This window comes from Scyliorhinus torazame, chromosome 18, assembly GCF_047496885.1.
Source record: "Scyliorhinus torazame isolate Kashiwa2021f chromosome 18, sScyTor2.1, whole genome shotgun sequence".
Lineage (NCBI taxonomy): Eukaryota > Metazoa > Chordata > Chondrichthyes > Carcharhiniformes > Scyliorhinidae > Scyliorhinus > Scyliorhinus torazame.
The window spans coordinates 109681914-109707808 of NC_092724.1; the positions used below are offsets into that span (position 1 = coordinate 109681914).

The 25895-nt window shown below is 44.5% G+C and overlaps 1 protein-coding gene across 2 annotated transcripts in view; it reads left to right on the forward strand.

Moving 5' to 3' along the window:
- Positions 1-16383, forward strand: part of LOC140395408 (phosphoinositide-interacting protein-like) — a 34413-nt gene extending 18030 nt beyond the window's left edge. Inside the window, exons 1-2 of one of the 2 annotated variants that reach the window (XR_011936180.1) lie at positions 6137-6750; positions 15914-16383. The gene's annotated coding sequence lies outside the window, so the exon portion shown is untranslated. Of the gene's footprint in view, positions 1-6136; positions 6751-15913 lie in introns of those variants that run through there. The other variant, XM_072483132.1, reaches the window with a different exon arrangement.
- The last annotated feature ends 9512 nt before the right edge of the window (positions 16384-25895 follow it).

Below are 25895 nucleotides of genomic sequence, written 5' to 3' on the forward strand. Positions count from 1 at the left end.
GCGGGCCAGACCCCATTTGAGGCCTCCCCGGTGCAGGATCCCCCCTTGTCCCCCACAGGCCGCCCCCCCCCCCAGCGTTCCCACGCTGTTCCCGCCGGCAGCGACCAGGTGTGGATGCCGCCGGGGGGAACCCGCCGTTTTGGGCAGGCCACTCGGCCCATCCGGGCCTGAGAATAGCAGAAATGCTGGAGAATCGCCATTTTGGGTGTCTCGGGCGATTCTCCGGCCTGCGCCGCGTGGAACCCGACGGGGCCGTTCTCGCCGCTTGGGTGAATCGCGGGAGGGCGTCGGACCGGCGTCGTGGGAAAATTTGGCGACCCAGGTGATTCTCCCAACCGGCGCGGGAGTGGAGAATCGCGCCCTCTGTTTTTGGGACTAAGTTCCCACGCTGTCGGGAAAACTGTGGTCTTTTACAGCAGGAAAACTGGCATCAAAAGGCCACAGATTCCCCATTTTGCTGGGGCTAGCCATTGTAGAGCTTGCAGCTCTAGCTACCGATACGGCCCCCTGCACTTTCGGGTCAGAGGTCGCGCATGCGTACGATGGCAGCCTGCAGTGGCCGTGCAGTGTTACATGGTGGACTCAGCCCGCGGACCTGGACCAGCAAAATAGTGCCCCGCATCGGCCACTCGAATGCTCCGGACCACCCGCACACATTGCCCCTAGCCCCGAATGAAGCCCCGCCCTGCCCACTGATCGGCCCTCTCCCGACTGTGGAGGCCCCGGACTAAGTCCACAGCCGCCACCCGAGGATCCCGGACGGTGGGACCATGACAATCACACGCCGTCGGGAATTAGGCCGGTCGGGGACAGAGCATCGAGGGACGGACCTCAGGCAATGGCTTGAGGCGGTGGATACTCGCCAGGAGTATGCCGATTTTCGGAGGGCGGAGAATTTAAAAACCGGCGCCACTCCCGATTTCGGCGCCAAAACAAATTCTCCGCCCGTCGCCGATCGTGATTTCGGCATCAGGGTGTGGCAATCCAGCCACTGATCTTCATCCAATGACCCACCAATGCACAAATGCAGTTAGGATGTAAGGTAGAATCTGTCATGAAATAGCATCCTGACATTTACTGTCTGGGCTTATAATTGAAGGATGCCCGTGTGAGACAAGTACTGAAGAGCCTACTGTCTGTATAGCACTACCATAATATGAACTAATACCTTCAGATGAGAAGAGATAAGGGAAAATAAAAATGCAAGAAAGAATAATTCCAAGTTTGAGCACGATAGCAATCAACTGGAGCACATGCATTGCACCAAGTAGTGGGAAGTCTGTAGCCACTAGTCTCCAGACAGCAATGTCCATATTACAGCCAAAAATTGAACAAGGTGGAGCAAGATATTTTCCCACTGAGATCAAGGCGAATTCGGAGGTCAGCTCACACTAAGGGCATTCTTGTGTACCCGTTCGCCATCAATTGCAGAACAAAATCCAGGAAAGCCTGTACACCTCATTCCCCTTGAGGATAAAAAAAATGTATAATGCAAGGAGGCCACAGAACTGGAAGATAGCAAAATAAGAAAAGAGAGGAAACTAACACTGAGCTCCATAAGAAAAGTCACTGAAGTTTATTTAACTAACCAGCGAAATTAAAAAGAAACTGGAGAGCCTGTCCCAATCCATGTATTTTATGTTAGAAGATGACCTAATATTGCATGCTCTGACAGTTGAGAATATTTTATTATCTTCTAAGTTGTTCTCTGGCTACGAAGCAAATCTGTTGAAATCTATAACTGTCTGGATAAGTGCACAAATTGCCTTGGCTCTCAGATGGAACTTCCTGCAACCAATTGGTTGTTTAATAAAATGGTATAATAAATTTCATAAAGAACTCAAACATTTTTTAAATGGTCATCACGTATTGACTTAGCAAAAAGAAAACATGTTTGTGCATTTTTACTCTTTTTCCATTGGTATTGTAAGATTTATGTGTGTCTGATAGAACAGTAAGTTCACTACTTTACAGAGTTCCTTTTTGAAAAACTGTCTTAGTGAAAACTGTAGTGACTGTCAAACAGTACACTTGGAATAAGATAATGGAGCGTCACGATAGGGAATAAGGACCCAACTTGGTTTTATGTAAGCAAAGATTTAGAATACAAACTATCCCCAATCATATATTGCTTTCATAACATAGATGTTACATTTTAGTTTGACTTGCCTCCTAAAAATGTCATCGGTATCACATGAAGATAAACTGGTATCAGCAGTCAGTCTGTACAGAACCCAAATGGGTGGATGACATTGATGGAACATGCGTGCAAAATACAGTGGCAGTTTTAACATAACATTGTGCCTGGCTTATATTTGATAAGGAAGTGCAGACTTTGGAAAGAAAACAAAGACAGTCTCAGCATTCTTAATGTGTGATTACAGGCTGTGCCTTTCATCCAAATCACTTACCGATAATCTAACTTGAGCAACACTAGATGAAAGATTGAGCGATGTCAAGGGGTTTGTTCACTAATCTGCTGTAGCATGAATGATTGTCCATTTGATGGAATTGTCAGTGAGAGCAGAGGAGATCATGTGCATAAACACACAGAAGACAAAACAGTCCAGGTCATACTGCACACACTAATGCTCAGCTATGGAGTGGCATTGGCAGATGCCCAGTCTGGCTAACTATACATGTTGTAGAAAACCAAAAGACTAACAAAAACTTAAGTTAACATAATTGCACCATTTTCCTAATTATACTAATAATCTTGTGCTTTAGTTAATCAGACACAGACTCTGCAATAAATTGGACATCATGAATCCTGACTAACTGTCCTTTTGGTCTCATCCAGATATAACTGGGATATATTCCAAGGCAGTATGATGGAAAAATCAGGATAGTTGTAATCATTCCTCATGGTTGTGGCTAAACACAGTTTGTAGAATACAACCGGTAGTGTTATAACCTCACTTTCTCTGATATGTGCAGGATCACTGAGTGATAAAATCATGTGTGCAGATTAGTTCGGGATTAAAACAATAATTTATTAAAACAGTCAATTTAACCTGCTGTGCATTTATGCAAATTTATTCCCCCAATTATTTTGTAATTTTTGTATGATATAAAAAAATGTTTGGCTTTATTTGCCTCTAAAAAGATGACCAGCATCTCATCAGAGTAAATGGGCTGTACAGGTCAGCAGGCAGACTGTATGGCTGCTTGAGAATGACACTTCACCCTTCTAGCAAATACAGACTGAGCAGGGCTAAATTGATGTCTGGCAAAGATTTTATGAGTGTTCCTTATTTGAACATATACCCTCCTTGGAATAATATTAACGGTGGCATTCTGAGTTACAACATGATAAGCGGAGATATTTCCTGTCATAGTAACTGAACAGCAGTTTTACTGCCAAGTTTTTTTTTTAAAGGACTTATGTTGTGGGTTTAATATTACTGGTTATATTTGGTGCAATATTTTCAATAGTGGCATCACCATTGACTCCTGAGAGCAGGCAGCATGTTGTGCAATGCACGTACCCTCACTGCCACTGGTGGCAGACTTAGAACACAGAACATAGAACATTACAGCGCAGTACAGGCCCTTCGGCCCTCGATGTTGCGCCGACCTGTGAAACCACAAACTGACACTGCTCTCGTCACTCCCATATTTCATACCTGTGACCATTATTTTACCTTTGTTTCAACATTCATTTCAAACTTTCAAAACTCAAGCTTGGCACCTCCAAATCACCACTTGCTGATTTAACCTAAACCTTGCCCTGGACCGGATGCTCCATAGCCTTTCACTTAGATATTGCAATATTTGTAAAATTACAATTGAAGAAAATAGTCGGCTGCTTTTTATTGCTGTCCGATTTGCGCATATGTCAACATAATTTCCGGTTTGCGCTGCACTTGTTTTCAATCAGTTATAAACACACAGTTACCAATTGCATGGCAAAAAGACAAATCCACGACATTTAATCACAGAATAATCCAGCACAGAAGAGGCCCTTCGGTCCATCGAGTCTGCACTCACACATGGAAAACACCTGACCTACCTACCTAATCCTATTTGCCAGCACGTGGCCCATAGCCTTGAATGTTATGACGTGCCAAGTGCTCATCCAGGTACTTTTTAAAGGATGTGAGGCCACCTCGACCACCTTCCCAGGCAGTGCATTCCAGGACGTCACCACCCTCTCGGTAAAAAGCCTTTTCTCAAATCCCCCCCTAAACCTCCTGCCCCTCAGCTTGAACTTGTGTCCCCTTGTGACTGACCCTTCAACTAAGGGAACAGCTTTTTCCCTATCCACCCTGTCCATGCCCCTCATGACCTTGTACACCTCGATTAGGTCGCCCCTCAGTCTTCTCTGCTCCAGGGAAAACAACCAAAGCCTATCTAACCTCTCTTCATAACTTAAAATGTTCCATCCCAGGCAACATCCTGGTGAACCTCCTCTAAACTTTAGATATGATTTTCAACCCCCTTCACAAAACCATCCTCAAGACATTGACCCCATCCCACTACCCTGCAAACTTGTGAGACTGAACCAGACTGTTTGCAACCCTATTGTCGTATTTGACCTTTATAAATGCTTTCGACCACATATCCACACTATCACTAAAAGCCGCCTATTTCCACCTCCTTGACCATTCAAATCCACCTCTGCGTAAGCTCGTCTGCTGCTGGAGCCTTCATCAATGCCTTTGTTACTCGTCAATTTGACTATTCCTATGTATTTTTGGCTGTCCTATCACTAAGCTCATCCAAAGCTCAGTGCCCGTGTTTTATCTGTCATCAAGTCCTGTTCATTATTACCTCTGTGTTTGCTGTCATATAGAGACTCTCAATGAAACCTATAGGAATACTGAAACCTATAGGGACTCTCAATAAAACCTATAGGAATAATGAAACCTATAGGGCCTCTCAATGAAGTAACCTCTCAATTTTAAAATTCTTATCCTTGTTTGCAAATCTCTCCCTAGCTCTATAATTTCCCACAGCCTACAAACATCGGAGATATCTTTGTTCCTCTTTGGGACTGTCAGTTTTAATCACTCCACCTTCAGCTGCTTAAGGTCTAGAATTCCCTCCCGATATCACTCCAGCTCGCTACCTTCCTTTACTTCTTGAAGATGTTTCTTAAATTGGACCGCTTGACCAAGCTAACGGTTTACGTACCAACAAAGAGCAGAAATAGGCTCTTCAGCCCCTCGAGTTTGCTCCACCATTTAATAAGATCATGGGGGTTTAATAGTAACCTCAAATATGTACTCGGCCTACCCCCGGTAACCTATCACTCCCTTAGAAATATTCTATCCACCTCTGCCTTAAAAATATTCAAAGACTGTGCTTCTTCCGTATTTTCAGAAAGAGGCACAACTTTCTGTGTGAAAAAAAAATTGCCTTTTCTCCATTTTAAATGGGTGGCTCCTTATTTTAAAACAGCGACCCCTAGTTCTAGATTCTCCCACAAGAGGAAATGTCGTCTGGAATTCTCCGGCCATTGGGATTCTCTGTTCCCGCCGGCAGCACACCCCCGCCCATGGGTTTTCCAACGGTGTAGGGGTGCCTTTAATGGGAAATCCCATTGACAAGCGCCAGGAGTAGAGAATCCCACCGCCGGCGAACGATGCGACCCAAGAAACCCGCGGCTGGGGGACCGGGTAATCCCATTAAGACCCCTCAGGATCTTATTTGTCTCAATCATGTTTGTGTTGAAATTTAGTACAATACTCTTGTGAAGGGCCTTGGGACCATGTTAAAGGTGCTGTATAAATACAAGTTATTGCTGTAATATTTGGATTGATATCAGATTTGCAGGTGATTTTAAAAATATATTGTTGGTATTACTCAGACCATTCCTCAAACTATAACCCAAATCTGGAGAAACACACTGAATGACACAACCTATGGCACACTCATTTGCCTAACTTCGTGTTAGTCATTCTCACCAAAAAAAAGATTAAATCGTTTTTTTAAACTTACTTTAGATTTATTATTCACAGGTGAGAAGGTGAAAGCTTTGCATATTTCAATTCAAAACGATAATAAAATGAAAGGGACAACTATTCCTCTATATATTTTTTAAAGTTTTAGATGTTATCACGTTTACTTTTGCATGCAACACTGTTAAGAGACTTTAACCCCACAATTTATTTCTCCGTCCAAGCAGGACAGGATTTACGTCACGGGAAGCGGGTTTTCCCGGGAGAAACACCTGGATGAGTTTGTATCCTTTTGCCCCAGAACTTTTTGCACAGGAGAGTGGGTTGCATACTAGAGGCAATGGTGCTGAGCGGGATGGGGCGGTGCCCGGGCTTCTTCTGGACGGCTGTTAGCTTGGACGTGGCCGGCTTGACCTTGCTCTTAATTGGGATTTTTGCCAATGTGCGGGTGGGTGGCAGGGGATTTGGGGACTGCCTCGTTTACAGCGGCTCCATCATCGTCTTCTTGAGCCTGATTTGGTGGCTTTTCTGGTGCACGGGCAACATCGAGGTGCCCCTGGAGGAACTGGAGAAAGAGCACGTGTTCAAGCGGAAACTGACCAGCAGGTTTTCCCAAAGACTCTCCGTGAAAAGCCAGGGTTCGCCGGAGGAGGCGGATAAACTGGGGAAGGAAAGGGAGCTGGGTGTGGGGGAGAGAGCCACAGCCATCAGCTGGGACATGGTGAGGAACTTCAGTGAGATGTCGCCGCACCAGAGGCAGGAGCCTAGATACGTGGAGCTGAATCATGTGAGGCTTGCCCAACATTTACCAAGGAAACAGCTGAATGGAGAACGGCTGGTCTAAACGGTGAGATCTTCCAAATTGTTTCTATCAACCAGAGGGTATAAATGTAGAGTTATACCACTGGCTGTTCACATGGTAAAATGGGAAGTTATAAATCTGATCCTGTATCCAGTTCTCTAGCTTGACAAAGAGTCATCCAGTCTCCAAACATTAGCTCCCTCCTCTCTCCTCAGATGCTGTCAGACCTGCTGAGATTGTACAGTATTTTCTGCTTTTGCTGGGGAGTTACACTGCCCTGGTGGCAAGCTTTTTAGCTTCACAAAGTTAAAACAACACCAGGTAAGGAGTCCAATTTGTGAAGATAAACGCAAAGCCTTTTTGAGCCCAGCTGAGTCTTCAGTATAACAAAGCAATCAGTAGCAGTTTAATATTCTCTTGGCCAATTAGTTTTTTTCTAAAGAACAGATTTTCTTAAGGGGTGAGAACTGATATCCAGAGTTAACGTGCTTAATTAGGACTGATTTCCACTGATAAACAGAATATGACCGGAAGGGACAAAGAGTACAAAGCGATCAATGCATCAAGATAGATGTTACAAAAATAATAGAACAAAGCCTTTGTATCTAAATGCACGTAGCATTCAAATAGAAATAAATAACGATAATCTGCTAGCCATTATGGAGACATAGTTGCACAACGACAGCGATTTGGACCCGAATGTTGATGGGCGTGTGATATTTAGGAAGCTGGGGAAGGTGGGAGGGTGACTGTTAATTAATGATGGCATCATCACATTCGAGAGGGATGACCTCAATTCAGGAAACTAGCATGCAGAAGCAGTTTGAATTAAGATGAGAAAGGCAAGAAGTCACTTGGAATGGTGTATAGGCCCTGAATTATATCTACATGGTCAGACGGCGCATAAAGGAAGAGATAATAGGAGATTGTCAGAAAGGTACAGCAATAACCATGGGGGGAATTTTAATCTACATATAGACAGGAAAAATCAGATGGGCAAAGGTAGCCTGCATAAGGAATTTATAGAATGTTTTCACGATAGATTCTCAGAACAACATGTTCTGGAGGTAATCGAAGAGCAGGCTATAACCATGGGAAATTGTGCAATGGGATAGAATTAATCGTTAACCTCATAGTGAGGGTATCGCTGGGTAGTAGCAATCGTAATATGATTGAATTTTACATTACATTTTAGAGAGAGTCAGATACTAGCATTTTAACTTAAATAAGGGAAATTAGGAGGGAATGAAAGCAGAGCTAGCTAAAGTAAACTGGCAAATGAGATTAAGTGATCGGTCAAGTGAGATGCAGTGGCAGACTTTTAAAGGGGCATTTCAGTATAAAGAGAGTAGATACATTCCAATGAGAGAGACATATTTCAGTGACCCACCATCCATGGTTAACTAAAAAAGTTAGACAGTATCAAACTTAAAAGAAAAAGCATATAATTATGCAAAAACAGTTTGTAGGTCAGAAGATTGGACAGAATATAAAGAACAGCAGGAATTACACAAAGATTGATAAGAAGGGAAAAATTAGAGTACAAGAGAAAGCTAGCTAGAAACAAAAAGGCAGATAATAACAGTTTCTATAGATGTTTAAATAAAAGTTAACAAAGTTAGAATTGGTTCTATTTAAAGTGCGTCTGAGGAATTGATAATGGAGGCCGGAATTCCCAAGCTGTTTTGGATTCTCTGTTGCTTTCGGCAGTGCAGCCCCGCCCATGAGTTTTCTGGCCACATGGGGCAGCTTCGATGGGAAATTCCATTGACAGGCGGCTGGAGTAAAGAATCGTGCCGCCAAGAAACACACAGCTGGTGAAACGGAGAATCTTGTCCGGAAAGTAGGGAGATGTTGGTTGAATTGAACAGGAATTTTGCAATCCATCTTCACTATACAAGAAACTTCCCAATATTCGTTACATCAAGAAATGGACGGGAGGGAGGAACTCCGAATAATTACAGTCCCAGGGAAATGGTATTGAGCAAATAGTTGGGGCTGCGGGCTGACAAATTCCTGGGTGCAGATGGAATTCATCCTAGAGTCTTGGTGAGATAGCTGATACATTGGCTTTAATACTCCTTCATTCAGGAAAGGTTCCATTGAATTAGAAAATAGCAAATAAAACCTCTTTATCAAAAACAGAGGGAGTTGGAAAGTGGGAAACTAAGGTCAGTTAGCCTAACATCTGTCTTGGGGAAAATGTTAGAAGCCATTATTAAAGAAGTTATAGCAGGGCACTTAGAAAAATTCAAAACAAGCACGCAGAGCGAACATGGTTTTGTGAAATGGAAATCATGTTTAACCAATTTATTGGCGCTCTCCTGAAGGACTCGCATGTACTGAAGATAAAGGAGAATGTACTGTACTTAGATTTTCAGAAGACATTTGATAGAATACTGCATCAAATTTTATTGTACAAAATTAAAGCTCAGCGTAGGGCAGTGTTTTTGAAACTATTTTTTTTCCCCAGGACCCACTTTTGCCAACTGGCCAACCTTCAGGACCCACACTGGCGCACCTTCGGGCCCCACGTTGGCTGAACTGCAGGACCCACACCACAATCATTTACCAGCCTATCCATGGTCAAGGGAGTGTTTGGGACAATAAAGTTTTCTTGCCCCAAGTAAGGTGGGGAAAGAAAATCATTTAGTTTTCCTGTTCTTAATCACTATCCAGTAGCCCCTGATGCATTGAGTGAGGACAGGAGCAGACACGTCTGTGATGTCCTCCTATCTATAAAGGTTCACTGTCCAGGGTCATACATGAAAAATAGTTACTCAAGAGATACTGGAGAGCTGCCAACAATTGTGAACCCACATTCATCGTAGACACTGCCTCGAGGAAAAAGAAGTGAAGGAAAGAGACTGAGAGGAATGGCGGACAAAGAACAGATATCGCTAGGAGAAAACCCTATGTGGTTCTTATGAATGAAACAGCCATAAATCTAAAGATAGTGATATTAAAATCTTGATTTATAATTGACTTAAATGCAATTCAATTGCTTGATGCAAGTTTTTTCAACTTAAAAATAAGTTCATCAAAGTTGATGAATGCGGACAACACTAAAACTGGCCCATAGACAACTGACAAACTAACTGTTCTGGTTGTCATTAATCAGGCAGAATGGACATTGAACAAAGTTTCCTCCACATCTTACTATTTTATATACTTGCTACACATTCCGCCTGGCGGGTTTCTGTATTGCCCACATCTTTCCCCAGAGCACACCACCTAATACTTGAAAGAGTGCATATGTCTTATTGACCGGGAGATGGATTAATTCATTCATCTTACAATTTACATTGCTCGTGTTTTTTTGAAAAGTCAAATCTCTCGGGTGAAGTTTTGAAAAATCAAATTTCTCGGGTGAACCTCGGAATGTGGAGTTGAAGTTACAATCAGATCAGCCATGATCATATTGAATTGCAGAGCAGGCTCAAAGGGCCGAATGGCCTACCCCTGCTCCTATTTTGGATGGTTGATGGATATTTTTGCAAACGGAAGGTTGTTTCCAGTGGGATTCCGCAAGGCTAAGTCTAGGTCACATGATTTTTGATATATATATTAATGACTTGGTTATGGATGTAGGGGTCATGATCAAAAAGTTTGCATCAGCACAAAAATTGGCCACAAGGTTGATAGTAAGGAGGGAAGCTGTAGATTGCAGGACGATATCAAAGGACTGGTCGGATGGGCAGAAAAGTGGCAAATGGGATTCAACCCAGAGAAATATGAGGGGCGGGATTCTCCGACCCCCTGACGGGTTGGAGAATCACCGAGGGGGGTCGGCGTGAATCTCGCCCCAACTGGCCACCGAATTTTCCGGCACCGGAAATTTGGCGGGGGGTGGAATCGCGCAGTGCCCCCCCCCCCCATGATTCTCCGGCTTGCGATGGGCCGAAGTCCAGCTGCTGTCATGCCAATCCCACCGGCGTGAATCAAACCACCTACCTTACCGGCGGGACTGGCGGCGTGGGCGGGCTCCGGGGTCTGGGGGGGGGGGGAGCGGGGCGGTCTGGCCCCGGGGGGTGCCCCCATGGTGGCCTGGCTCGCGATCGGGGCCCACTAATCCGCAGTTGGGCCTGTGTCGTGGGGGCACTCTTCCTTCCACCTTGACCATAGCCTTCATGATGGCCGATGCGGACGTGACCCCCCCCCCCCCCCCCCCCCCGCGCATGTGTGGGGATGACGTCAGCAGCTGCTGACGCTCCCACGCATGCGCGGACTTCTGCTGGCCGGCGAAGTTCTTTCGGCCCCGGCTGGCGTGGCGCCAAAGGCCTTTCCCACCGGCCGGCGGCGCGCCAACCACTCCGGCGCGGGGTTAGCCCCTCAAGGTGAGGGCTTGGCCCCTAAAGGTCCGGAGAAATCCACACCTTTGGGGCGGCCCAACGCCGGAGTGGTTCCCACCACTCCATCCCGCCGGAACCCCCTGCCCCGCCGGGTAGGGGAGGATCCCGGCTGAGGTGCTGCATTTGGGGACGTCAAACAAGGCAAAGGAATGCACAATAAATAGGAGAATACTGACAGGAAGTGAGGGACCTTGGACTGTATGTCCACAGATCCTTGAAGCAAGCAGGACAGGTCATAAGGTTATTAAGAAAGCATAAGGAATATTTTCCTTTATTTGCTGAGGCAGGGAGATTATGCTGGAAATAAAACAGTTACATAAATTGAGTATTGTGTGTAGTTCTGGTTCCCTCTTTACAGAAAGGATGTAATTGGGTACAGAAGAGATTTACGAGGATGTTGCCAGGACTGGGAAATTGCAGCTGTCGGCATAAATTGGGCAGACTGGGAACCGAGGAGGCTGAGGGGAGGATTAAGTGAGCTGCACCAAATTATGAGAGGTCTGGATAGAGTGGATGGGAAGGACCTATTTCCCTTAGCAAAGAGATCAGTGACAAGGGGGCACCGTGACTGATAGCAGGATTAGAGGAGAGATGAGGGAATTTTCTCACTGAGGTTCGTAGGGATATGGAGCTCACTGCCTGAAATGAGAGTAAAGACAGAAACCGCAACTCATTTAAAAGGTGTCTGATATGCACCTGAAGCCCCGTAGCATTCAGGGTTACGGACCAAATGCTGGAAAATGGAGTTGGGCTGGGTGGCTTGTTTTTAGGCCAACGCGGACATGACGGGCAGAGTGAACTCCTTCTGTGCGGTAAATTTTTCAACATTTTTGAAATTAAGTGTCGTTCATTAAAACAGACTTTTGTTTTAAACTAAACCGAGCAACTGTCCGGTTGAGTAACACATGACAGCCCTGAACTTACAAAAACAGTCATCACGGGATTTACTGGGACCTGCCTGGGGTTCGTAATCCTGAATCTTTAGACTTATAAATTTCTTAGTGTGATGTGTAGAGTAATAGTAAAGTCGCCATAGTCCCAGATGGCCATTAGCTGTTTTCTCCTTTGAGGGGGAGAGCTGACTGGTGGTTATTTAACCTGAGGGTCCTTCATGGATAACCTCCACCAATACGGGAATTGAACCCACTCCGTTGGCCTTGCTCTGCATCATTAACAAGCTGTCCAGCCAACTGAGCTAACAAGCCCTGGTAGGATGCACTTCTTAATGTGAATTGAGAAGACCTTTGGGCAATACCACTCTTCAGGACTTGAAAGAAAAACTTCCATTTATATAGGCCTTTGACATCCTCGGGGCATCCCTGAGCACTTTACAGCCGATGAAGTACTTTTGAAGTGTAGTCACCGTTGTAATGCAATCTTTTATTTCCACCTGAGAAGGCAGCGAGGCCTCGGTTTAATGTCTCGCCTCCCAACAGAATTCTCTCAGAGCTGCGCTGGTGTGAGAGTTCAGGTTTAATTTTGTGCTGGTGTGTGACTTGAACCCACAACCGTCTGACTCGAAGGCTACCACTGGACCACAGCTGGTATTTCATATTGTGAGATAAAGAATCTCAAACCTGTAACGGTATGACTGATCTGGTTCTATAATGTAAACAAAATTGTGCTGGATGTAAAGCAGAACTGGAGAAATACTGAGCAATTCGCATCGAGAAGTTAAATTTGGAGTTTGTAAACATGAAGAAAGGTGATACCCCTTCCAATAGTTTGATAAAGCCACCACGTAACCAGTAATTTGAATTAAGTGACTTTGAGTGAAAAGGAGATTATTTTCTTACTTGAATTCAGAATCCAAAGGTATTCCCCTCAGCCTTAATAATAAATTCCAAGGGCGAGCACTGAAATTTTTCTTTCCTGCCCTCTAAGGCTGTCACGGTCTCAGGATTCACCTGATGAAGGAGCAGTGCTCCGAAAGCTAGTGTTTGAAACAAACCTGTTGGACTTTAACTGGTGTTGTAAGACTTCTTATTGTGCTCACCCCAGTCCAACGGCGGCATCTCCACATCACGGTCTTAAAAGTGAGTGCTGTGATATTCTGCCTTCTTAGACAGAAAGGTTTTTTTTGGTCATGGGCATCCTGCTGGGGATCACCCGTTACATGTGGAATTGGAGGATATGATGAGGTTAGGCAGAGCAATACCAACTCCTGCAAGAGGGAAGGACAAGAAGGTGAGAGAGCAGTGACCCCTATCCACCCAATGCTTCTACATTCGGGTCATCCCAAATCCAGTGCACGAGGCGGTTGCGACTTACAAAGACGGTCAGTGTGGTGTACTTTGTGTTGCTAAATTCAGGATGGTTGGCGTAGTGTTCACTAAGACCACAAAATAGCTTGTAACTTGGACAAAGCTATAAATTTATTCACACTAATTTGAATTTGACACGTACTCCTAAAGATAACATAGTTGATTATTAACATATCAACTACACTCATCTACAATTAATTTTTATACTGATGTAAATTGTGATTTGCTCTTACACTTACTCCTAAGTGTGAGTAAGGGCAGCATGATGGTTAGCACAATTGCTTCACAACTCCAGGGTCGCAGGTTCAATTCCCGGCTTGGGCGACTGTCTGTGCGGAGTCTGCACGTCCTCCCCGTGCCTGCGTGGGTTTCCTCTTGTGCTCCGGTTTCCTCCCACAGTCCAAAGATGTGCAGGTTAGGTGGATTGGCCATGCTAAATTGCCCTTAGTGTCCAAAATTGCCCTTAGTGTTGGGTGGGGTTACTGGGTTATTGGGATAGGGTGGAGGTGTGGGCTTGGGTAGGGTGCTCTTTCAAAGAGCTGGTGCAGACTCGATGGGCCGAATGGCCTCCTTCTACACTAAATTCTATGATTCTATGATTAAAGATAACATAGTTGATTATTAACACATCAACTACACTCATCTACAATTAGTTTTTATACTGATATAAACTATGATCTGCTCTTACGCTATCTGTACTTCTGACTGTCTCTGTCTCTAGCTAACTCCTGCACACTCTCCACAAGGCCTCGCATCAATGCTTTATATACTTGTAACAGTAGGTCCCTCTAGTGGCTATTCTAGACATTTCATTAACATTTGCAGTTCTTACATTTATGATAATACCACAGTCAGTAGAGGGATTTGTGGAATTCTGGAATAGGGACTCTGCTGCCGCATTGTCTGTGACAGATAAGGACAAGATCATTTTCCAGGCAGCCACAAGGGATTAAAGTCCTATTTCTGGTCTGCAAGTAGGTTCTACCGGAACCATGCTGCTGCCATTGACCTGCTCAGCCACCTCTTTCCACTGATGCTGGTAATTTTCCTGGGTACTTGTTACCCATCTTGCAAACATGAATTTGTTAGAAACATGAGAACTAGGAGCAGGAGTAGGCTGCTTGGCTCTTTGAGCCTGCACCGCTGTTCAGTTAGATCATAGCTGATTTTGTACCTCAACACCATTTTCTTTGCACTATTCTTGTATCCCTTGGTGACTTTATTATATATAAGCCCATCGATCTCTGTCTTGAATGTGCTCAATGACTGAGCCTCCACAGCTCTCTGGGGTGGTGAATTCCAAAGATTTACCACCCGCTTGAGTGAAGAAATTCTTCGTCATCTCAGTCGTAAATAGCCTACTCCTAATTCTGCGACTGTGCCCCTGGGTTCGAGAAATCCCAGCCAAATGAAACATCCTTTCTGCATCTATAAACAAAATGCGGTAAAAATGCAGCTGGCCTGACAGCATTTGTGAAGAGAGGAAAAACATAGTTAATATTTAGAGTCCAATTTGACTTCTTCAATTAACAAATAGTGAAACCTTATTGGTAAATTTTTCATTTGGCCGTTATTTGGTAACGTTGGTTATTGTGGTTCATGTTTCCCTTCAGAATTGTAACAAGGCCACCTGGTAAAACTGTGCCAATTGTATCTATAGAAGCAGTTTTCAGTAGGAATCATAGAATTTACAGTGTAGAAGTGGGTCATTCGGCCCATCGAGTCTGCACCGGCCCTTGGAAAGAGCACCCTACTTATGCTCCACCCCATTCCCGTAACCTAGTAACCCCACCTAACGTTTTGGACACTTGAGGGCAATTTAGCATGACCAATCCACCTAACCTGCACATCTTTGAACTGTGGGAGGAAACCGGAGCACCCAGGGGAGATCCACACAGACACGCGGCGAAAGTGGAAACTCCACACAGACAATCACCCGAGGCCGGAATTGAACCCGGGTCCCTGGAGCTGTGAGGCAGCAGTGCTAACCACTGTGCCAAGGGATAGGAGGATAGAAGGAGTCAAGTGGACATAATGAAGCGTGGGTGAGGTGAGGGTTGGAGTAAGAAGTGATGGCGAGAGGTCCTAAAAGTCTACCTGAAATTGAACTGGACTGGTGTAAATGAAAATGGGCCTTCTAACCAGCCTGCCTTGCCATCCGACCCATTCGTCACTTCCTTGGGCCTGCCTTGGGAGGCAACAGAACTGAACATTGCCTGGTCGCGTCTTATGGAGACAGAAATTTTGTGGGGGTGGGGAAACCGTGATGGGAGTCGAGATTGCAAAGCATGATTTGTGGTTCCCTACTCTAAAAGGACGATCAAGCCCAATATCGTTTTATGTAGCTTGACGTCATACTTTGTTTCAATAACACTACTGAAAAGCACCTTGGGATATTTCAGTAGCTTAAATACATTATATAAATGTAAGTTGTTGTCCTGCCCTTAAGACTAAAAGAAGACTTTGTTGAATGTACTATTCACTTGTTTTACAGAGTTTAAGACGTTTAATTTCCTGCTTTTCATGTCTCTAATTTTGAAAATGGACACCTTCGAGTTACTAATTGATGATCTTATCTCTTCTTGATTACAGGTGGTCACATGGCACTCGGGTGTACCTAAGATTTGAAGGGGAAGGAGAATCTGTTTCACGAAAGAATGAAAGCCACTTGTTTATTGATTAAATTTTGCAAGCAATTTGCTTTCTGCAAACACTGAAAGCTCTGATACCTCAAAACGCACGGGCAAAGAATCCATCTTAAATTTTGGATGAGCCCCACACACTTTGTCCTCGCCTCAGTTGCCTTTGCTTTTTAGAAGGACAATATTGCTTCCTGCAGCCAACTTCAAACCAGCACTGAATTTTTCTCATTATAAAGTCACAATACAAGAAGCATGGTGGGATAATAACCATTCAGTGATCACACTTGAAAGGGTTTGTTTACTTTTGTACCAATGCGTAATCTATTAAATTCAATATTTTGCATTTGAACATGGCAGGATGTGTATTTAACTGTAGATAATAGACTTTGATGAATAAAAGTTTTGTTTTTTACATTTTGACCATTTGCCAAGCTATTTTAATAGTGTGAAGTTATTTCATTCTAACTGGGTGGGGAAAGAGTCTAGCATTAAACCGTTTTGGCTAATTCACACGATTGATATCATGCAGAATATTTACCAACCGTACCAGGAAACTGGTGCTGGGAAAAGGATTTGTGTGACAAAGGTGAATGATTTCAAAAGGGGCATGTTCTTGGCAAAATGACAACAGGAACTCTGTTACGTAGAAGATCCCTTTTATGCTTCTAGATTGGATTAATGTATTACCTCTTTGTGTTGTATTATCAAAACCAAAGATCAGTAAAAAGCAGTCTTTAGTAAGCGATGTTCTTGGGAGGGAAGCATAAATCCAAAATAGGTTCATGTAATTTCTCCTGATCTAGGGTAAGAGGTTGAATAACTAGTAACACTATTATTTGACCAAGGTAAAGGGCTTGACCAAGGTAAATTGTGGTTCTCGATAATGCAGATATGTTCCACATGCAGGAACCTTTTAAAAGAAAATTATACATGCAAGACTACAACATTTCAAAAATCACATGCATTTATTTTTTAGCTGAAAATTCAGTTGGATTTATAAATGGTGAGTTATGTTTTCTTTTTGAGAAATATGAAACATGTTTCCTCCAACTATGTAATAAAATTGGACTAAACATTTTTCATGGAATTCATAACGTTGATCGGATGAGCACAATACTTCAATGTGATGATGAACTTTATTGGCACTTGTGTGAGGCAGCTGCCATCTCTACCGTGACACTGCTATTTGAATAATTTAGTGTTGGCTTTGCTGTCAATTTACCGTAATAGCTAACAGAAATATTGCACAACATGATTTTCTCAAACTCGTCATGATATTAATTTTGAGTAAGATAGATCACAACATTGTTTACATGAGTTAGAGTGACAGCAAGTTAGAAGTTCAATCAAAATCCCTTCCACTTCCCATCATTCTTGGATTTTAGATTTAGATTTATTGTCACGTGTACTGCGATACAGTCATGTATGTATAGGGAGTATTGTAGGGGGCTAAGAGCGCAGCCTTGTGGGGCTCATCATTCATCCCTATTGACTGCGTACAGTCCAGGCAGATTGTACCATACATGAAAAACATAGGACATATGGTAAATACACAATGTAAATACATCAACATTGGATGAAGCGTATGGAGTGTAATGCAATACAGTAAAGAAGATGCATGAGAGATAAGGATAACCATTCAGGAGTCTGGTAGCAGTGGGAAAGAAGCTTGTTTGAATCTGTTAGTGCGTGTTCCTCGACTTTTTCTTCGGCCTGATGGAAGAGGTTAGAAGAGAATACCCCAGATGGGAGAGGTCTTTGATTATGCTGCCCGCTTTCCCGAGACAGTGGGAGATGTAGACAGAGTAAATGGATGGAAGGTGGGTTTGCGTGATGGACTGGGCTGTGTGCAACTCTGTAGTTTCTTACGGTCGTGGGCCGAGCAGTAGCCATACCAGGCTGTGATGCAGCAAAGTAGGATGTTTTCTATGGTGCATTTGTAAAAATTGGTGAGAGTCAATGTGGGCATGCCGTATTTCCTGATGAAGTATAGGCGTTATTGTGCTTTCTTGGTTGTAGCGTCGACGTTGGTGGACCAGGACAGAATGTTGGTGATGTGTACACCTAGGAATTTGAAGCCGTCAACCATCTCCACCTCGGCACCATTGATACAGACAGGGGTGTGTATGACACTTGGCTTCCTGAAGTCGATGACCAGCTCCTTAGTTTTGCTGACATTTAGGGAGAGATTGTTGTTGCACCTGCACAGGATCTCCCTCCTCTCCTCTGACTCATTGTTGTTTGAGATCCGACCCACTATGGTCATGTCACCAGCAAACTTGTAGACTGAGTTGGAGCCAAATTTTGCCACACAGTCATGTATGTATAGGGAGTATTGTAGGGGGCTAAGAGCGCAGCCTTGTGGGGCTCATCATTCATCCCTATTGACTGCACATGATGTGTCAAGGATGGAAAACTTATAATTATGAGGAAGGAATTATGGAGGGTATATCCAGCAGAGAAGAGAAATGAGATTTAAAAGATGTATATTTAATTATGAAGGGTTTTTCTGAGAGTGATAACCTAATGGGACATTTTATAATGCTAAATGTACTAGATAAATGTAAATGATTGTTGCAAAGACATTTTATATGGTTGGCGAGTTGGTCACAAAGCGTCGTCAATTTAAAATGGTCACAGAATGAAGAAAGATCTTTGTGCATCTCTTGATTAAGTCGCTGAAGATGTTTGCGTCCAGGATACGAGCCTGAGGATCTTCTCCAGCGACGTTCATGCCTCTGGGCAATGCCTTGACCAATCAGATTCAAAGTGCCTTGTTCAAATTTTTGGATAAATACTTGGCAGTCACCATTAACTGGTGCATTCCCCATGGCAATGCCTCTACCAATCAAAGTCCACTTGCCAACCAATCAGCACTCTCTTCCCATGCAAAATAAAGACATTCACTTGACATTGGTAAATGTTGCAATTGTTTGGATGAGTGCAAGATATGAAGCTTTGACAAACTGTCCTGGGACTGAAATGGTTGGTTTCCACCATAGAAAAGTACGACTTAGGAGCAGGAGTCGGCCATTTGGCCCTTCAAGCCTGATCCACAATTCAATAAGATTATGGCTAATCTGATTGTGGTCACAATTTAATTTTCCTGCCTGCCTCCCATAACCATTGACTTCTCCACCTCAAAGAAAAACATCACCAGACTGTGTTCTGGGACAATTGAGCCACGGTTGACCACTGGTCAGCACACATGCCTGCCCTGGCAGGTCGGAAGGAGGTTGATCCCTGGTTAATGGGCAGTTGCCTTTGGCTAGTTAAAAACCGTCTGAAATCCAAGCGCTGTTGCCCTCAGCAGGTTGAAACCAGACTGATACGAGCCAATGGACACTCATCCTCCATAGAGTTGAAAGCCTGTTGGCACTGATTGCCAGCTCATCAGCTGCTAGTGGCTGGAGGCAGTCATCCCAAGTTGTCTTCCGGTGTAAGCAATACAAGTGACTCCAACGTGGTGACATTTTTGCTTTGCTGCATCGTTGTGTGTGATTGTGAAAATCCAATGAACTAGGCTGAACTAGGTTTCAAGTTTATTGGGGGAAAATTAAGTTAAGATAATTGTTGTATATGCATGTGAATTCCTAATCTCCCAAAGACCCACCCCAAATCATCAAGTAGTCCTTATCTATGCGGGAATGATGTCCAAAATTGCAACTAAACTGTTGATCAAGAAACTGAAAGAGACAATAGCTGACTTCAAACTTGTATTATGATAGAAATTAAACATTGCAAAACTCACTGAAAGAGCCATGTTATTTACAAAATCAAACTTTTTTTTTCTTTTACAGGATGTTGGTGTCACTGGCCAAGCCAGCATTTATTGCCCATCGATAATTGTTCTTGAGAAGGTGGCATTTTGCTGCCTTCTCGAATCGCTGCAGTCTCTGTAGTGTAGGTAAACCCACAGTGCTGTTAGGGATGTTGCTCCAGGATTTGAATAGAATAAACACTTTATTTAATATCCATGGAATGTAGCTCTCCTCTGTCTCCCGCCGCTCTTCCTTGTCTATCACTCTGCCTTGAATGAATTCAATGACCCAGCCTCCATGGCTTTCCGGAAAGGGAATTCCACAAACTAACGACTCTCAAGTGAAAAAAATTCACTTAATCCCAGTCTTAAAGAGAAACATCTAATTCCCGAACTGTCTTCTAGTTCTATACTCGCGTACAAGAGGAAATATCCTCCCTAGATAAACCATGAAATATCAATCATCTTCCTTTTCATATTAGATATTTCTCCAGTCTGTGAAGACCATGGGCTGGATTCTCCGCCGGCTACGTTTTGCCGGCAGCCCGTAGGTTTCCCAACAGCGTGGGGCCGCCCCACAATGGGAAACCCCATTGACTCGCTGGCGTAACGGAGCATCCCGGCGGCAGGGTGAAATGGAAATGTGGCGGGGCAGAGAATTTCATTTTCTCCAATTCCTACTGGCTTCAATTTTACTAGTGCTCCTTCATGTCAAATGTTGCCTTGATGTCAAGGGCAGCTACTCTCACCTCCTCTCTGAAATTTACCTCTTTGGCCCATGATGACTGGAATATTGTGCCGCTCCATTGAAATAAGGATTATTGTATCTTTTAAGGAGAAAGTTGGCTAAATGAAGCAGATGATGCTACAGGGCTGTTGAAAGATGAATGTCTTCAGCAAAGACATTAAGGGCTGAATGGCAGCCTCTTATCCTGTTAATGTTTTTTATTTCAAAGATAGAGCATGTTAAATGTGTTGTGTTTAAAATGTTTAAACTTTTTAAAAAATACAATGCAGTCTCAGGAATGCACAACATTGTGCTTTCTAGAAGAACTGAGGTTGTTGCCCTGTTTGTGAATGAGTGTTGTCTTCCAAACCAGTCAGATAACCATGAGAAAAGAGACTTGTGTGAATAATAGTTCCAGATTTTCAAGTGAGGACCATGGAAGAAACATACGGCTCCAGTATAAATTGTAACTGAAATAAATCACAGTAATCAGATTTGCTTGAGCCCCTTCTGGGCATTGCATTTATTCGATAAAGTAATCTGCTACACTTGGAAAATTAAGGAAAGCAATGAATGCTAACCCAAGACATTTTAAACTCTGAAAAACACAAGATTTTATTCATACGTTGAGTCCACTATTCCAAAGCATGAGGTCAGATCTCCAAAATTCTACAGATAAGATAGCTTGCAATAGCAAGATCAAATTGCGGTGACCAAGTTAAATTCCATTTTTACTGCATGGGATACCCTACATTTGAGGGATCTCATTCTGCAACTTATTTAAATGTATTAATTTTTTTTAAATATGTATTCCCTTCTCAGAGTTACAAAACAATGCGCAGAGTGGACAGGGAAAGCCCTGAATTCAACTCCTTGCTTGCTGCATCCAATGTATGGTCCCCACAAAAGAGAGAAACTAGGCTCAAGCTGACAGGAGCAGGCATTACACCTGATCTCAAGCTTGGGACTATGCTTGATCTTCGCCGATAGACCAAAAAGCGATTTATCTGAATTCATTCATGTGGGATGTGGGGGTTGCTGGCAAGGCCAGCATTTGTTGTCCATCCCTAACTGCCCTTGAGAACAGTTAAGAGTGAACTACATTGCTGTGAGTCTGGAGTCACATGTCGCCAACCAGGTAATGGCTGGAGATTTCCTTCCCTGAAGATAATTAAGCAAACCAGGTAGGGTTTTACAACAGTCAATTATCATTTTGTGGTCAACATTTCTGAGATGAGCCTAATTCCAGATATTTTGCTCCACTGTATTTAAATTCCACCAGCGTTCATTTTGGGATTTGAGCTACCCCCCCCCCCCCCCCCCCCCCCGCCCCCCGCGTGATCTCGTGCATGCGCGGAACGGCCGGCGTGGTTCCACGCATGCGCAGAACGGCCGGCGTATTTTGGCACATGCGCAGGGTGTTCGCTTCTCCCCGCCGGCCATGGTGGAGCCCTACGGGGCCGGCGCGGAAGGAAGAAGTGCCGCCATGGAACAAGCCCACCCGCAGATCGGTGGGCCCCAATCGCGGGCCAGGCCACTGTCGAGGCCACCCCCTGGGCCGGATCCTCCCGCGCCCCCACCCCCCGAGGACCGCCCCCGCCAACTTACCTGCCAGGTCCCGCCGGTACACGAGTTGAGTGATTCACGCCGCCGGGACTGGCCAAAAATGGACTGCCGTTTGGCCCATCGGGGCCCGGAGAATCGATGGGGGGCCGTTCCAGCCTGGCGGGAATCCCACCCCCGCCCGAAAAACGGCGCCAGAGAATACGGCAGCTGGCGGAGGGGTGGGATTCGCACCACCGCCCCGGGGATTCACCGACCCGGGGGGGGGGGGGGGGGGGGCGGTCAGAGAATCCTGCCCCCTATGTCTATTGATAATTAGGACCAGTAGATCATGGTGACTGAAAAGACAAATTTTATTATGGTGGGCTGTAGACTTTTTTGAGCCTTGCACTTTGTGGTACCATCCAGTTTTCTGTGTATTTGCCAACAAGTTGTGACAGCAAGTCAGAAACTGATGTTGCATTGCAAAATGCACAAATTAAAATATTCGGTAATTTGCTTCTGCTAGTAAAAGTAACTCACCTCCTGACGCCCCCAAAGCCTGTCCACCATCTACAAATCACAAGTCAGGAGTGTAATGGAACATTCTCCAGTTGCCTGGATGGATGCAGTTCCAACAACAAGCTCGACAACATCCAGGACAAAGCAGCCCGCTTGAATTCTACCCCTTCCACAAACATTCAATCCCTCCACTACTGACAAACCGTGGCAGCTATGTGTACCATCTACAAGATGTACTGCAATCACTCGCCAAGGTTCCTAGGGCAGCACCTTCCAAACCCACAACCACTACCATCAAGAAGGATAATGGCAGCAGATACCTCGGAACCCACCACCTGGAAGTTCCCATCCAAGTCACTCACGATCCTGAGTTGGAAATAAGCCGCAATTCCTTCACTGTCAGTGGGTCAAAATCCTGGAACTCCTTCTCTAACATCACAGTGGTGTGCCTACACCTCAGGGACTGCAGCAGTTCAAGAAGGCAACTCACCACCACCTTCTGAAGGGCAACTAGGGATGGACAATAAATGCTGGCCTAACCAGCGATGCCCACATCCCATAAATTAATTTTTTTAATTTATAAAAATTTGAGAGAAAGAGCTCAGCATGTCACACCTTTCACTGACCCCCAGTTCATTCTGATTTTTGGCAAGAGAACTTTACTGTTATATTGCTTGATTTATTTAAGAATATGCAAGCACCTTTGTTCCACAGGTACACCAGTTACTCGGCGCTGGGAGTGGCATTTGAGATGCCAAGTCTGTGTTGGGAAGGAAATATGAGACTATTCCTGATAGTTCTATATTTAAATCACATTCCATAAGCTACTTGGAACGAGTAAAGGCAGCTCGTGACTAGTTTGATATTTAAAGAATATTGATAGAGCTCATTATCATTTCTCAGAAATGTCTCTGGATATTTCACACATAATAAATTACTTTGAAATGTCATGGCTGTTGAGGCAGAGCAATGTCTCAGAAAGTGCAACGCGACGCGAACCATTAGGACAAGCAGTGAAAATGACCCTTTTCTGTTTCATAGTAATCAGCCTCAACCATATCATCAGGATGCTTCTTTGCTCCTTTCATTCAATTCTTGTAATATTTCTACTTGCTACATACACATCTTCGTGGCTTCTAATTGAAATTGTTTATGACCAAATGGCATGCTGTGGAATATCCAGAGGAAACTGGATTGGTAGCTCTTGAGCTAATTTTGTGTTGAGCTGTTCCAGCTATTGGGAAGACACACACTTGCCTCTTCTTTCTGGGATGTGTGTTTCTTAACTAAATTTAAATTCCGCCAGCTTTCATGGTGGGATTTGAACCCACATTCCCCCAGACCATCAGCCTGGGCCTCTGGATTACTAGTCCAATGACATTGCCACTCTGCCACTGTCTCCCCAAAATGCTCTGCCTATTTATAATCGTGATGTGGAGATGCCGGCGTTGGACTGGGGTGAGCACAGTACGAAGTCTTACAACACCAGGTTAAAGTCCAACAGGTTTGTTTCGATGTCACTAGCTTTCGGAGCGCTGCTCCTTCCTCAGGTGATTCACCTGAGGAAGGAGCAGCGCTCCGAAAGCTAGTGACATCGAAACAAACCTGTTGGACTTTAACCTGGTGTTGTAAGACTTCGTACTGTATTTATAATCGGGTTCAGTAAGTAGATCATGTTGCTGGATTCTCCAATTATGGCCTTTTGTTGATTTAAGTCACCCCATCGTCAGTGACCATAGGCCCTGAGGTCTCGTGTTCTCTCCCTAAATCTCTCTGCCCCTCCACCTTTCTCTTTTTAGGATGCTCCTTAAAACCTACCCCCGAGCGGCTTTTTGCTCACCGGTATCTCCCCATTGTAGCTCAATCATATTCTGTCCGATAATGCTACTGCAAAGTTATAGGTGTACAAATGCAAGTTGTTGATGCTCTTTCTAGTGCATAATAATATAATTGCAGAATACATGACAGGAGCTTCTACCAAAACATTTTTAAGAGGTTTTCGGTTGAATAAAAATGTGAGTTGATTGAATTGCAGAGAAGAATGTAAAACGCATGAATGTGTGTCATTAATATTAGTAGCTAGGTTTAATGTTGGGTCATAGTTGTCTGCTCTAAGGTTCAAATGTGATGCTAAGGATGAGTGACAAATTCTCTCTTGAGAACTTGCTTCCATTTGCTAATTGAATTCTGTTTTAAGATTGGGCTTTTATTGCACATTAAACCTCCTCTTGCAATAAAAAGCACCAGAATTCAATCTCAGTGCTAATGTACTTTCATACTTAGTGCTGTTTTTGATCTCGAAATTTGCCAAAATTCTTAGAGGTTGGATATTTTGGGACTATTATAAATAGATAAATAACAGGAAGAAAAATGAAAGACTAATATTCTTGTGGAATCCAGGAGAAAAGCTAACACAATAGAAGTAAGGACAGGTGCATGTTATCTCTGTTATTTCACCTTGTATAATCAGTATGCATCCACAATAATTAAAATGCACGTCTTATAAAGGAAGACTTAGGGCGCGATTCTCTAATAATGGGGCTATGTCCCCTCGCCGGCATGAAAACCAGCGCCAACGACTCCGGCGTCAGCGGCCCCCGAAAGTGAGGAATTACACCATTTTTAGGGGGTTAGGCTGCCACCGGAGAGGTCCCTGCAGCTCCAGCCAGGGCAGAACGGCCCGCGCGAATCCACACATGCACAAAACGGCCGGCGTATTTCCGCGCATGCGCGGAATGGCCGCCGTATATCTGCACGTGCGCGGGGTTTCCCTTCTCCGCGCCAGCCCTCGGGCAATATGGCGGAGCCCTACAGAGGCCCAGTGCAGAGTAAAGTAGGCCCCCACGGAACCAACCCGCCCACCGATCGGTAGGCCCCAATTGTGGGCAAGGCCACCCTGGGCCCCCCCCCCCCCCCCCCCGGGTTCGGATCCCCCCGCCCCCTCCCCCCTCCAGGAAGGCCCCCTGACACTCACCTTCCAGGTCCCGCCTGTGGGAGATGAGTAATCCACGCCGGCGGGATTCGGCCAAACCCGTCTGCCACTCGGCCCATCGGGGTCCGGAGAATCGTCGGGGGGTCGCTGTCAATGGCCCCCATTCGGCGTGGTGATGATCCGGCGCCGGAGAATGGGGAATGGGGAAGCCAGGGGCGGTGGGCCGCGATTCTTGCCCCCCCCCCCTCACTCCCCCGAGGATTCTCCGACCCAGTGCCGGATCGGAGAATCTCGGACTTAGTTCTTCATGCCTCTGATCTGTATCTTTTGTTGATATGATACAAAAGCTGTTAAAAACCCAGAGTCAGTATTTTATCTTTGTATAACTATAGTTCTTTCTGTGTAGCAACAAATTTATTAAAGAAATAACGCTTGATCTAAAATGGTCA